Genomic DNA, 13,917 nt, shown 5'->3' with positions numbered 1-13,917 from the left:
GATGGAAGAAAAAAGACATAGACACATGAAAAGAATTACAAAGTTTGGCACTTGAAAAGGAAAAGAAATAATGAACCACACAATTCGTGGATTAGGCCTACTGTTTACTTACGGGCTGCCCTTGTGCAAGAGCCTGTGTCTTGCTATAGGCAAGGCGTTCTTAAACGAACACCTGTTTTACAAGAGTTAAACTACATGTGTCTTGTTTTATGGTGTTTACAACAGTGCTGAAGTTAAGAGTTTTCAGTGGTCAAAAGATAAGAAGGCAATGGTTGAAAATTGATACTGAAATTATGTGCATACTATATTGCGTTTTATCTTAAGATTAGAAAAAAATATATTCCCGATCGTTAGGGTGTGACAACGGAGTAAAATTTCAGTTTAGCCAATACTGCATAGTAAAATTATATAGGCTAAATGAATGAGCCTACATTCAAGAAACGCCTACAACTCGTAGTTCTTCAAATTTGATGCAATGGTTTCCCCCTGATAAGAAAGGTGAATAAGCCAGCCATATCAATCTTTAGCTGCCACTATGAGTAATTTGGGGGGCGGGTCAAGGTCTTAACGAGCTGATATGAGAAATTTGCGTTGTCTGAGTTTTCAAAACAGAAAAACAAAATTTTTAATCTAAGAATACAGTAAACTAATAGTAAGATTATAGGCTATTTATTGGCTGCTATTTTGGGGGCCCAATTATCTGAAAATTAATTTCCTTTATTTCAATAGTTCATTTTACCATATCGTAGATTTGAGGATTATAAACAAGATATTTTGATGTCCATAGCACAAGAGGTAATAAAATAACCCATTTACTGTAGCACAGCGTAAACCAGGTCATTGTATAGAATTCCCAATTGAAGATGAAATATCACTAGAAGGAGAAGGGGTTAATGAGGTAGAACCATTTAGGTATTTAGAAACTATGATCTCCAATACAGTGTCTTTTGGATTAGAGTTTAGTGAAATATCAAATAAAAAAAGCAAATCAGACAATGGTTAGGCTAAGTAAAATTTGGAAATCAAATCGCCTGAAATTACATATAAAAATCAGACTATACATCAGTTTAGTGAGATGGGTGTTACTCTATGGACATAGGTCATGGTATGACAACGAAACTATATCCTACAGATTTTGTAGATTTGAGAAGGATATTTGGAGTTAAATGGCAATGCAGGTAATGAAATGTAACTATTAGAGAGATTACTCGAATGGCATATATAGATGAGATCATGATGAGGGGTAGATGGAGATGGATTGGGAATGCTCTTCGTACTCCCCAAGAGACATTAGTTCACCAAAAGTTCAGCTGGGCTCCACGAGGTACTAGAAGAGTTGGAGGACCCAGGCCTACATGGTTGAGGACTATGAAGAGCGAAGTAGGGGAGGACGAATGGAGAAGTATTGAATTATAGGTAGTAGGTTGGTCAGGCCACTAGCCACCCATTGATATCCTACAGCTAGAGACTTATCCTATGGGGTCTTTCGACTAGCCAGACAGTACTACATTGGATCCTTCTCTCTGGTTACGGTTCATTTTCCCTGTGCCTACACACAGCGAATAGTCTGGCCTATTCTTTACTTATTCTCCTCTGTCCTCATACACCTGACAACACTGAGATTACCAAAAAATTCTTCTTCACCCAAGGGGTTACTGCACTGTAATTATTCAGTGGCCCCTCTCCTCTTCTTAAGGGTAGAAGAGACTCTTTAGCTTTGGTAAGCAGCTCCTCTATGAAAAGGACACTCCAAAATCAAACCATTGTTCTCTAGTGTTAGGTAGTGCCATAGTCTATATACCATAGTCTTCCACTGTTTTGGGTTATAGTTCTCTTGCTTGAGGGTAGGCTATACTCGGACATGCTGTCCTGTCTTGTTTCTCTTACTCTTGTTTGATTAGTTTTTATAGTTTATATAGGAGATGTAACTCTTAAAATGTTTTTATTTTTCCTTGTTTCCTTTCCTCACTGGGCTATTTTCCCTATTAGAACCCCTAGGCTTTTAGCATCCTGCTTTTCCAAGTAGGGTTGTAGCTTAGCAAATAATAATAATAATAATAATAATAATAATAATAATAATAATAATAATAATAATAATTAAGATAGAGACGACTGGCGAAATCTAACAGAGGAATAATAATAATAATAATAATAATAATAATAATAATAATAATAATAATAATAATAATAACCGAGGCCCTTTGCGTCAATAGGCGTAGGAGAAGATGATGATGATGATTGTATTCTATGGAGTTATGAACCTAGTTAATTGACGCGTCGTTTGAACAGTGAAGTCATTCAAAGAATCTGATAGTTTGGCGGTTGATTAATCATTATAATAGAGTATAGAGTTGGGAAGTCTTCAAGTTATATAAATTTCAGAATTTAAAATTCAGACTCAGAAGTAATCGACAACTTTCTTAATTCAAATTTCATTTTGTACATGACTCAAGTTATTAGTAGTGGTTGATTTTTCTTACATCGATAATTTCTTTAAAGTATGATTATCGGGATGGAGAATGCAATCAGTCAATCAACGGTTTGCGTGCGGGTAATTATTGTAAGGTAAAAAAAGGAACCCATTCTAAACCCATCAAACCCACCCCCCCCCCTTTAGACAGACTAACATATCAACAACCCCACCCCCTGCAAATACTGGTAATATTGGCAAACCTGTTCAGGTTAAGGTTTCAGGCTTAGGATTGAGGCATAACCTTTTGTAACAGCGCCTACAGTAATCTTAAATTACATTTTAGATTTGAATTTATTTTTTTTTTTTTACATTATTTTGTCTTTTTCTCGACACCAGATATAAAAATAATCTTTCTTGTTGTTTAGGAATAAGGTTGGCAACCCTGAAACTAATATGGCGGAGCACCAGTTAATTGTCTTGGATGACGCAGAGCTACATGTCATTTTATCAGAATTTACGTGTTAGGTGGGTTACTTTGTCATTAATTTCATCGAATGATAATCCATTAGAAAGGAACAGGTTTGGTGTTTGTCAGTGCTCTTACCTGTCATCGGTATATACCTTGTGTTTCTATATATCGTCTTCACAGCTGACCAAGACTACTGTTAGCCAGCAGAGATCTTTACCAATATCCCAATGAGCCTGTTTTTAAGCGCAGTAAAGATGGCTTGCCACGATTGAAGGAACATTTAACCCCAAACATCAGGGGTGAAATGGTGGAACGGTATTCAACTTTCTTCCGAAATTATTGTCATATTGAACTGTTGTTACTGTTAGTGGTTACCGTACCTACACTGTGGGCTAAAGTTTTACTTAGAGTCGGCAAATTATTTCGAACAGAAAATATATTATTACCTGTAGTAAATAACGTGCTTTAACAGAATTTGACCTTTATTTCAATCGCAAACAGACCTTCATTTCATTCACAAACAAACTGAACCAGTTCGGTTAACTTCATTCCACACAAGTTAGTTGAACCATCTGTTCTGTTTAGTTGCATTTGAAATAAGTCTAAATTCTGTGAAATCACATTATTTACTACAGGAAAACATATTTTTTGTTCAAAATGTTTTATCCTAAATATAATGGTTCTTGTTCTGCCCTAGGCCCGTTTCGTTTGCCGAAAAATAAAAACATCAAGCTCTGTATGTACTGGCAAGCGTTAATGTTGAGCTGCGCACGCTAACATCAATGTAACTCTTAGTAAGTAACTGCATTCAATAACCAGGTATTAAACTTAGTGAAAATAACGACTAACTTTATGATTGAAGGTCGGGGTCTTCGAGCAACTGTTACTGTACCGGAGGTGGCGGAGGGTAGAGACGAGTCTTAATTACATCTGGTGTACTATGGGAATGTCAATAAGATTTCCCTGCGGCTTCCACGTACGGATGACTACAACCATTCCACGTTTTTATAGGCATTTCCATAATAGCACACGAACGGAGTAGAATACGAACTAAGGTTTTACAGGGAAAAAAGCTTGGGAAGGGACTGATGTGAGCACTTGAAGAGATAAGGAGGGGGGGGGGGAGGGAAATAATGGCAATTCTATACAATAGCTCTGCTCGCAAGTTATCAAATTTAAGTACTTAAACTAAAAAGAGGGAAGTCCAAGGATTCGTTTGATATATAAATCTAACCTGCGCTAGGTCTAGAAGTGGTACAAAGATAAAAATTAAATTTGGCCCTCCTGATAAGAAACTAGTCCCTCGACTTCATAGCTCTCTCAAATTCCTCTTCAGACTGAGCTCTCGTTTGTTCGTGTAACGTTAAAAATATAGTTGTTCTGTAACTGGAATACAAACCAACGCTATTTAATAGGAGGATGCTTTTCAGCGAAGCTGAAAGGACGATCCATTAAAAAATAAAGAGGGTTAACTACACATCCTGCTAGTTAGCGTGGATTGGGGGTTAGCTTGCTTCTCCTCCCACTCACACACTTTGTGATTGAGCTTACTTTGCTTTTGGCTTGGATGAAGAGTGGTTGTCACCGCTTTGTTCCTCCTTGACTTTTTTGGACTGCCATTAATCTTTGACTCTTTAACTTATATATATGAAAACATACTTAATGTTTTTGTATATTTTATATATATATATATATATATATATATATATATATATATATATATATATATATATATATATATATATATACGTGTATACGTATGTATATACATACATACATATACCAAGGCACTTCCCCCAATTTTGGGGGGTAGCCGACATCAACAAATGAAACAAAACAAAAAGGGGACCTCTACTCTCTACGTTCCTCCCAGCCTGACAAGGGACTCAACCGAGTACAGCTGGTACTGCTAGGGTGCCACACCCCACCCTCCCCCGTTATCCACCACAGATGAAGCTTCATAATGCTGATTCCCCTACTGTTGCTACCTCCGCGGTCATCTAAGGCACCGGAGGAAGCAGCAGGGCCTACCGGAACTGCGTCACAATCGCTCGCCATTCATTCCTATTTCTAGCACGCTCTCTTGCCTATCTCACATCTATCCTCCTATCACCCAGAGCTTTCTTCACTCCATCCATCCACCCAAACCTTGGCCTTCCTCTTGTACTTCTCCCATCAACTCTTGCATTCATCACCTTCTTTAGCAGACAGCCATTTTCCATTCTTTCAACATGGCCAAACCACCTCAACACGTTCATATCCACTCTAGCTGCTAACTCATTTCTTATACCCGTTCTCACCCTCACCACTTCGTTCCTAACCCTATCTACTCGAGATACACCAGCCATACTCCTTTGACATTTCATCTCAAACACATTCATTTTCTGTCTCTCCATCATTTTCATTCCCCACAACTCCGATCCATACATCACAGTTGGTACAATCACTTTCTCATATAGAACTCTCTTAACATTCATGCCCAACCCTCTATTTGTTCCGTAACCGAAATAAAAACCACGCTATTTACATTGGGTATTACTTTCGGCGTAGCTGAAATGACGAGCCATTAGATTTTATTGAGGGTATCCTACCCTGCGCTAGTTAGCAGGGGTAGGGCCCTCCCTCCCTCACACACCGGTGAAATGTCTCGCTTCCCTTTTGGCTCGGACGATGGACAGACGTGCCTGTCTTCGTCCTCACTTGGCAGCCATTATTTGTTTTGTCTTTACTTAATCACTTACTTTTCTTTTACTCAATATATATATAAACATTTTTTCATGTTTATGTATATATTTGAGTATAGAAATCAGTAAGTTTCCTTTTCAGAGTTCGTGCTTGTATGTGTAGTGTACGATATCTCCGTGGAGCCCTCGGCAGTTAGGTCACCACGGTGTAATTTCATGGGTCGCGATCGAGTTTGACTACGGTCTTTCTCTCTCTCTTTTGAGGTCGTTCACCCTTTATTATGTTTTACCTTTACTACATCTGAGTAGTTTCCTTCCCGTGTGGGTGGGGTTGCTACGCCGTACGTTGTCTCAATTACTTTATGAATCTAATTGTATTTGTTGGTTGTTCAGCTTTTGTAGAACGATTCCTTTCGGGGTTTTCGTTCTTTAATTAGTGTTCATTCATTTTTTAATTACATAATTTCATAGTTACATAATTATAATTGTTATAATTCTGTGTCTGGTACAGCTCTCCTTCCGTGAGTGTAAGTGGTTGTGAGGGTACGTGCCTGTTGTGTAATTCTTGTGTTCTTTTCCCTCGTGATTCCTCTTCGGAGTCTTCCCGGTGGAATGAATGTTAATCTTTTTTGTTTTTATTTTTCACAGTTAACAATCTAGTTCGTTTCTGTAATGTGACAACGGAGTGAGCTGTCTTGTTGAGGCCTGGGGATTTGGCTGTTGCTGCCTCCCCTATAGATCTTCGTCAGGGGCATGTCTCCTTCTCCTGGAAGTACTCCCGTGATGATTGACAGCTCTCCATTTCATTTTAAAACACTCGGGAGGCTCGCCTCCTTGGGTGGTTAACTTTCCTTCCGAGGGAAGTTTTCCTGTCCAGGCTTGAGATTTTTTTTCCTTTGGGGGGATCTCCTCTTGCCTTTTTTTCGTGCGACTATGCTCTTGGTGCTGAGCGGTCGAACCTGCAGTTACGCTCAAGGGGCTGGGCAACTGCAGGAGCCCCTCTTCGGAGGATTGCTCTTTTTTGGTCACTGGCTGACCCGTCTCTTCTATGAAGTGTTTCTCTCTCGTTCACGAGGGAGGACACTCATAGACTCCTCTTCGGAGGACTCTTCTGCTGTTGTTGCTGTTGGCCGCCTTCGCCGTAAGGCTCACCGTCCGCTATGTCGTAAGGGCCTCCCGTCTCCCTATAAGGGTGCTAAGAGGCGCCTTTTTGAATCTTCTCGTCGCATGCAGCCTGCAGCTCCTTCCTGCTTAGATCTCTCCGGGGATCGATCTCCAACGCCTTCCCTTGCGCGTCAGGGTTCCCTTGCGTGCCCTTCTGCAGTGTTAGCACACAAGCGCTCTCCTGCTCGTCAGCGCTCTCTCCTGTTCGCCAGCGCTCTCCTGTTTGCCAGCGCTCTCCTGGTCGTCAGCGCTCTCCTGATGATTATCGCCCCTTCTGCTCGCCAGCGCTCTCCTGAGGACTCTGAACATCCTGCTGTTCCTGTTGTGCACCCTGCGCGCCATCGGTCTCCTGAGCGCTCTAGATCTCCTGCCCGTCAGAGCGCACCTGCACTCTCAGTTCCTGATACGCACCCTGTGCGCCCACGTTCGCCCGCGCAACCTGGAACTTCGGTTCAGGTCTTGGACAAGGACTCTTCACTCCTCGCCCTCGCGATCCGGCTCGTCAGCCTGTTCTAGCGCAGCAACGCTCGCGGTCGCCTACGCGTGTTTCTAAGCTACTGTACGCACAGGATTCCACGTGTCAACGTTCTCCTGCGTGTCAACGATCCCCAGCGCGTCAGCGATCCCCTGAACATCCGCGATCTCCTGACCGCCCGCGTTATCTTTCGCCTGCGCGCAATCACCACCATGCGCCAACGCGCCATCACTTGCCTACGCGCCGGCGTTCACCAACACCATCGATCGCCTGCTCGCTATCGATCTTCCACGCGTTACAGGTTCCCTGGACACCATCAGTAGCGATCTAGCGCTCGCCTGCTGTGGACCACGATCTCCGGTAGCTGAGTCTTGCCGTAGATCTTCCTCCTGCTCGCCGACGCTCACCTTTACTTCTGTCCTTCTGTGCGCCAGCTTTCTTCAAATCGCCAGCGCACATCTGCGCGCCCTTTCCTGCCACGCACCAATGGACGCCAACGGTTTTTCCTGAACGTTCAGGATTGCCTGATTGACAGCTCGCATCAGCGCTCGCCGTCAACCGTCCCTAGTTTCTTACGCGTCAGCGATCTCCTACGTGCCCGCGCGATTCTTCGCCTGCGCGCTAGCGTTTTGTTAACGCACCACCGCTCACCAACGCGCCATCGCTTGCCAACGCGCCTTCACTCGCCTACAGGCCATTGCTCACCAAGACGCGCCATCGCTCGTCAATGCGCCATCGCCAGCCTACGCACCATCGGTCTCCCGACCGCCTGCGCTCGGCCGCGCGCCCACGTGCCTACGCGACCACACGCCCACGTGCCCGCGCACGTGCGCACCAATGTTCGCTCGCGTGCGAACCAACGGTGTTCCATCGCCCGAGTGCCAGCTCGATTCCTGCAGTAAGCCATCGCTTGCCTACATGTCATCGCTCGCCTGTGCACTATCGGATTCCGACCGCCAGCTCTCGCCCTTCCAACCACGCCCGCCCTCCTTCTGCGCTCCCTCGCGCACTTTCGTCTGCGCTCCTGCGTGCCCACGCACAGGCGCTTCCACGTTCGCCCACGCGCGAACCATTGATTTACCATCGCGCGAGCGCTAGGGCGATTGCGACCGCGATTCCCGTCGGGGTTTCGCAACACGGCCAGCCTGGCGAGTCCTCTGGAGCGCGTATTTCCAGAACACGGTCTTCACCCCGTAAACGCAGAGCATGGCTCGTGCTAGAGCAGGAAGAATCTTCAGGGAGGTCTGTGCAATATTTTCTTTCCAGAACCTGGGTTAGTCCTTTCTCTTCGTCATTCCCTGGAAGGGTCGTGCCAGGGAGTTTTCCTTTCGAGATTTCTCCGTCGGGCAAGGGGTGACTGGTTTAGCCCTTCCTCTTCACCTGTCGTGGAAGGGGCTTACCAGGCCTTTCCCTCCTCGGTTGCGACCCGAGGTTTTGTACTAGGAAGCCCCAGGAAGATCATGGGTACTTTCCTCCTCTCGGGCTCAAGCACCTTTGTGTTCCGTCGCCAAGTTTCGAACTTGCGGGCAACCTCTATGTTGGAGCATCTAGACGCAGTGTCCGAGGGCTTCCTCTCGGGTGTCTCATCCGTGAATGTCGACAAGCTCAGACACACTTCCATCCTTGGGAAGAGCTTGTTTTAAGCCCAAGGACAGAGAAATGGACAGTTGTTGTGCGGAGGGAAGTCTAATTCCGTTTTCACTCCTCCAAGGCGCTTACTTCCAGACCCTGCAGGCCTCTGACGCCTCTTCATTCAGCCTCGTCAGCTTAAGTTATCGGAACCGGCTACGGCAGCTAAGACAAGGTGTACAATAGCAGTCCCCTCCTGTCAGGGACAGGTAGCACGGGGGGACATAATCCTAGAGGGAGCGGCAGAGTCCACAAACTCTAGGATTGGCAATCCCCCTTGCAGGTCTCACGCTGGGGGGATGCCTAAGGTTAGTCGTCTGGATAACAGCCTCCCGATGCCGATTCCTGCATGATCTCCGTGATCAGCCAAGGATATCGCGCCTCGGTCTTACCATCTCTCCTTCACTGTCAGCGAATCCAGTGTCACTGAGCCTCTATGCCATGGGGTCGGCAAGAGGTTTGCCCGTTGGGCAGAAGGATCCATGCCTTAGGGTGGGGTTGCTACGCTGTACGTTTTGTCTCAATTACTTTATGAATCTAATTGTATTTGTTGATTTTTCAGCTTTTGTAGAACGATTCCTTTCGGGGTTTTCGTTCTTTCTTTGGTGTTCTTTTTTAAATCACATAATTACATAGTTACGTAATTATAATTGTTATAATTCTGTGTTGGTTACAGCTCTCCTTCCGTGAGTGTAAGTGGTTGTGAGGGCACGTGCCTGTTGTGTAATTCTTGTGTTCCTTTCCCTCGGGATTCCTCTTCGGAGCCTCCCCGGGGGAATGAATGTCAACTAATGATTTTTGTTTTTATTTTTCACAGTTACTGATCTAGTTCGTTTCTGTAATGTGACAACGGAGTGAGCTGTCTTGTTGAGGCCTGGGGATTCGGCTGTTGCTGCCTCCCCTATAGATCTTCGTCAGGGGCGTGTCTCCTTCTCCTGGAAGTACTCCCGTGATGATTGACAGCTCTCCAGTTCATTTTAGAACACTCGGGAGGCTCGCCTCCTTGGGTGGGTAACTTTCCTTCCGAGGGAAGTTTTCCTGTCCAGGCTTGAGTTTTTTCTCCTTTGGGGGGTTCTTCTCTTGCCTTTTTTTCGTGTGACTATGCTCTTGGTGCTGAGTGGTCGCACCTGCAGTTACGCTCGAGGGGCTGGGCAGCTGCAGGAGCCCCTCTTCGGAGGATTGGCTCTTTTTTGGTCACTGGCTGACCCGTCTCTTCTACGAAGTGTTTCTCTTTCGTTCGCGAGAGAGTACACTCATAGAGACTCCTCTTCGGAGGACTCTTCTGCTGTTGTTGCTGTTGGCTGCCTTTGCCGCAAGGCTCACCGTCCGCTACGTCGTAAGGGCCTCCCATCTCCCCATAGGGGTGCTAAGAGGCGCCTTTTTGAATCTCCGTATGCAGCTCCTTCCTGCTTAGATCTCTCCGGGGATCGATCTCCAACGCCTTCCTGACCTGCCGCCCCTGGTGCAGCTGGACAGCAGTCTGACCTTGTCATCCGACGGGCAACGGTCCCTTCGGGGCAAAGGGATGCATCCCACGGGGGGTCTTCCCTTGCGTGTCAGGGTTCCCCTGCACGCCCTTCTGCAGTGTTAGCGCACAGGTGCTCTCCTCAGTGTTAGCGCACAGGCGCTCTCCTGCTTGTCAGCGTTCTAAGCTACTGTTCGCTCAGGATTCCACGCGTCGCCCTTTTGCTCGCCAGCGATCTCCAGCTTGCCAGCGACCACAGACGCGTCAACGTTCGCCTGCTCGTCAGCGATCTCCTGCGCGTCGACGATCGCCATCGATCTTCCACGCGTTACAGGTCCCCTGGACACCACCAGTAGCGATCTAGCGCTCGCCTGCTGTGGACGATCTCCGGTAGCTGAGTCTTGCCGTAGATCTTCCTCCTGCTCGCCAGCACTCACCTTTACTTCTGTCCTTCTGTGCGCCAGCTTTCTTCAATCGCCAGTGCACATCTGCGCGCCCTTTCCTGCCACGCACCAATGGGCGCCAACGATTTTTCCTGACCGTCCAGGATTGCCTGATTGACAGCTCGCTTAAGCGTTCACCTTCCTGATGCACCTGCGCGCCCTCTGTTTAGCGCGATGCGCACTAACCATCCCTAATATCTTACGCGTCAGCGATCTCCTACGCGCCCGCGCGATTCTTCGCCTGCGCGCTAGCGTTTTGTTAACGCCGACGCGCTCGCTTACGGGCCATCGCTCGTCAACGCGCCATCGCCCGCCTACGCGCCATCGGTCTCCCGACCGCCTGCGCTCACCCGCGCGCCCTCGTGCCTGCGCGACCACGTGCCCGCGCGCGAACCAACGGTATTCCATTGCGCGGACCAACGGTGTTCCATCGCGCTAACCACCGGTGTTCCGTCACGCGAACGCAGGCTCGATTCCTGCAGTATCCATTGCTCGCCTACGGGTCATCGCTCGCCTGTGAAGTTTCGGATTCCGACCACCAGCTCTCGCCCTTCCTACCACGCTCGCCCTCCTTCTGCGCTCCCTCGCGCACTTTCGTCTGCACTCCTGCGTGCGCGCGCATGAGCGCTTCCACGTTCGGCCACGCGCAAACCATTGATTTACCATCGCGCGAGCGCCAGGGCGATTGCGACCGCGATTCCCGTCGGGATTTCGCGACATGGCCAGCCTGGCGAGTCTTCTGGAGCGTATTTCCAGAACATGGTCTTCACCCAGTAAACGCAGAGCATGTCACATGCAAGAGCAGGAAGAATCTTCAGGGAGGTCTGAGCAACATTCTTCTTTCCAGAACCTGGATTAGCCCTTCCTCGTCATTCCCTGGAAGGGTCTTGCCAGGGAGCTTTCTGTTCGAGATTTCTCCGTCGGGCAAGGGGTGACTGGTTTAGCCCTTCCTCTTCTCCATCTCGTGGAAGGGGCTTACCAGGTCCTTTCCTCCCTCGGTTGCGACCCGAGGTTTTGTACAAGGAAGCTCCAGGAAGATCATGGGTACTTTCCTCCTCTCGGGCTCAAGAACCTTGGCTTTTTGTCGCCACGTTTCGAACTTGCGGGCAAACTCGATGTTGGACCATCTAGACGCAGGGACCGAGGGCTTCCTCTCGGGTGTCTCATCCGTGGATGTCGAGAAGCTCAGACACTCATCCATCCTTGGGAAGAGCTTGTTTGTGCCCAAGGACAGAGACATGGACAGCGGTTGTACGGAGGAAGTCAACTTCCGTTTTCACTCCTCCAAGTTGCTTTCTTCCAGACCCTGCAGGCCTCCAGCGCCTCTTCTTTCAGCCTCGTCGGCCTAAGTTATCAGACCGGCTACAGCAGCTAAGACAAGGTGTCCAATAGCAGTCCCCTCCTGTCAGGGACAGGTAGCACGGGAGGCTCTCCCTGGGGGGCATAATCCTAGAGGGAGTGGCAGAGTTCCCAAACTCTAGGATTGGCAACCCCCTCTTGCAGGTCTCACGCTGGGAGGATGCCTAAGGTTATTCATCCAGATAATAGCTTCCCGATGCCTATCTCCATGATCCGCCAAGGATATCGCGCCTCGCTCTTACCATCTCTCCTTCTCTGTCAGCGACTTCAGTGTCACTGAACCTCTCTGCCATGGGGTCGGCAAGAGTTTTGCCCGTTTGGGCAGAATGATCCATGCCTTAGGAGAAGGTCCTCCATAGGGTCGTCGACGGCTTCACCCCCCGGCTTCTTCAGTCAATCCTTTCTTCTGGGAAAGCATCTGAGACGGGAGTTCCGTCGTCGGCCTCTCAGCTCTGATCAAGTTTGTCGAACAAACTTTGTCCAGCGTGGAACAGCAGAATCGATCAGACTGGTAACGAGGCGGCAGGACTCCTTAGGCCCTGGATCGGAAGGACGGGTACTTCCAGTTTCCATACCATCCATCTTCCAGGAAGCTCTTGGAATTCAGCCTAGACTACAGGTGTTCCTGCTTAAGATGCGGTGTGGCGATCCCGCCGCGGCATCGCAGGTTTTTCCCCAGAGAACTCTCCCTGCTTTCCTCATGGCCGCTCAGGTGCAGGCTTCCGCCTCCTTCGCCTTTTGGAGGTCTGGTCAACTCCGGTAGGCTCGGGTTCGACCTTCTTCAATGCCGGGACAAGCTTCCGGGTCCTTACCTTGAGTGAGGGTTCATGGTAATTTGCTAGGAGCCTTCTCTACTTCTGCCTCAACATCTGGAGTATCTAGCCATGATATTGAGTCAATGGCCTTACCACATTGAAAACACCGCTTCTCGTCCGATCAGCGAAGTTAAGCAACGTTGGGTCTGGTCAGTACTTGGATGGGTGACCGCCTGGTGACGCCAGATGGTGTTGCCTCCTTCTCCGAGCCTTCCCTTCAGTTGACTGTGGCAAGGCTGAGGAGAGTGCAGTACTGTTCTCAGTCAAGCAGAGCTTTCAGCCCTACCTTGGAACGTTTCCTGGGTCTCTTTTCCTCATTGACCCGTCTAAAGTCCCGAACTGTCGCCTCAGGATAAGTTCCCTGTGAGGCGGCCCAAGTTCCGGTGGTATCAAAGCAACGTTTAACCGGACTTTCTGGCCCCTATGGGACCAGCGGAACGTTTAGACCTGCAATGGGTGTTGACCTATGGAACCTCTTGATGGGAGTGGATATTCTCGTCCTTTCCCCACATTTTGATGCTGTTCTCGGACTCGTCAAAGAAAAGGGGGGGTGGGGGGGCATGTTCCGGTTCAGGCCTATGGTCAGGACCTGAAGGATACCTCTCCATCATTCAGGCAGGCTTAGGGGCCGTAGTCTGGCCCCTCTGCAGTTCCTGCCGAGTCGCTCCGTGCGCGACGACTTCATGGTACTGACGTATTCCAACCAGCAAGGGACGCATTTTCTTACCTTTGCATCTTGCAGTAGAGATACTGAGATGATCCGAGGTCCTCTCAATACCACTATCGGCTCGCTCATTCCGGGTAGAGGAATGTTCTCTCCGACTATCTGAGCAGAGCCTCGCAGATAGAGGGTACCTGGGGGTCTTTGGCCTTTAGTAACCAGCAAGTCCTGGCCTGGGGGACCTGATCGCGACAGCCTGGAACTTCAAGCTTCTGCTGTTCTTCCCCCCAGTCTCAGACCCCAAAACTTTATGGTAAGATGCTTTCCAGTGATGGTGGGA

At 48.0% G+C, this 13,917-nt stretch overlaps 1 protein-coding gene and 1 pseudogene across 5 annotated transcripts in view; both read left to right on the top strand.

Moving 5' to 3' along the window:
• The first annotated feature begins 2,837 nt into the window (after positions 1–2,837).
• The window catches only part of LOC137650085 (uncharacterized), a 513,271-nt gene continuing 502,191 nt past the window's right edge, over positions 2,838–13,917 (top strand). For 3 of the 5 annotated variants that reach the window (XM_068383168.1, XM_068383169.1, XM_068383163.1), the window contains exon 1: positions 2,838–2,938. The gene's annotated coding sequence lies outside the window, so the exon portion shown is untranslated. Of the gene's footprint in view, positions 2,939–3,048; positions 3,198–13,917 lie in introns of those variants that run through there. The other 2 variants (XM_068383164.1, XM_068383165.1) reach the window with 2 other exon arrangements.
• On the top strand, positions 12,996–13,114 carry LOC137650309 (5S ribosomal RNA; annotated as a pseudogene).

The sequence above is a fragment of the Palaemon carinicauda genome, chromosome 11, assembly GCF_036898095.1.
Source record: "Palaemon carinicauda isolate YSFRI2023 chromosome 11, ASM3689809v2, whole genome shotgun sequence".
Classification (NCBI taxonomy): domain Eukaryota; kingdom Metazoa; phylum Arthropoda; class Malacostraca; order Decapoda; family Palaemonidae; genus Palaemon; species Palaemon carinicauda.
Note: the sequence above shows the minus strand (reverse complement) of the source record. Positions and strands in the feature narration are given on the sequence as shown.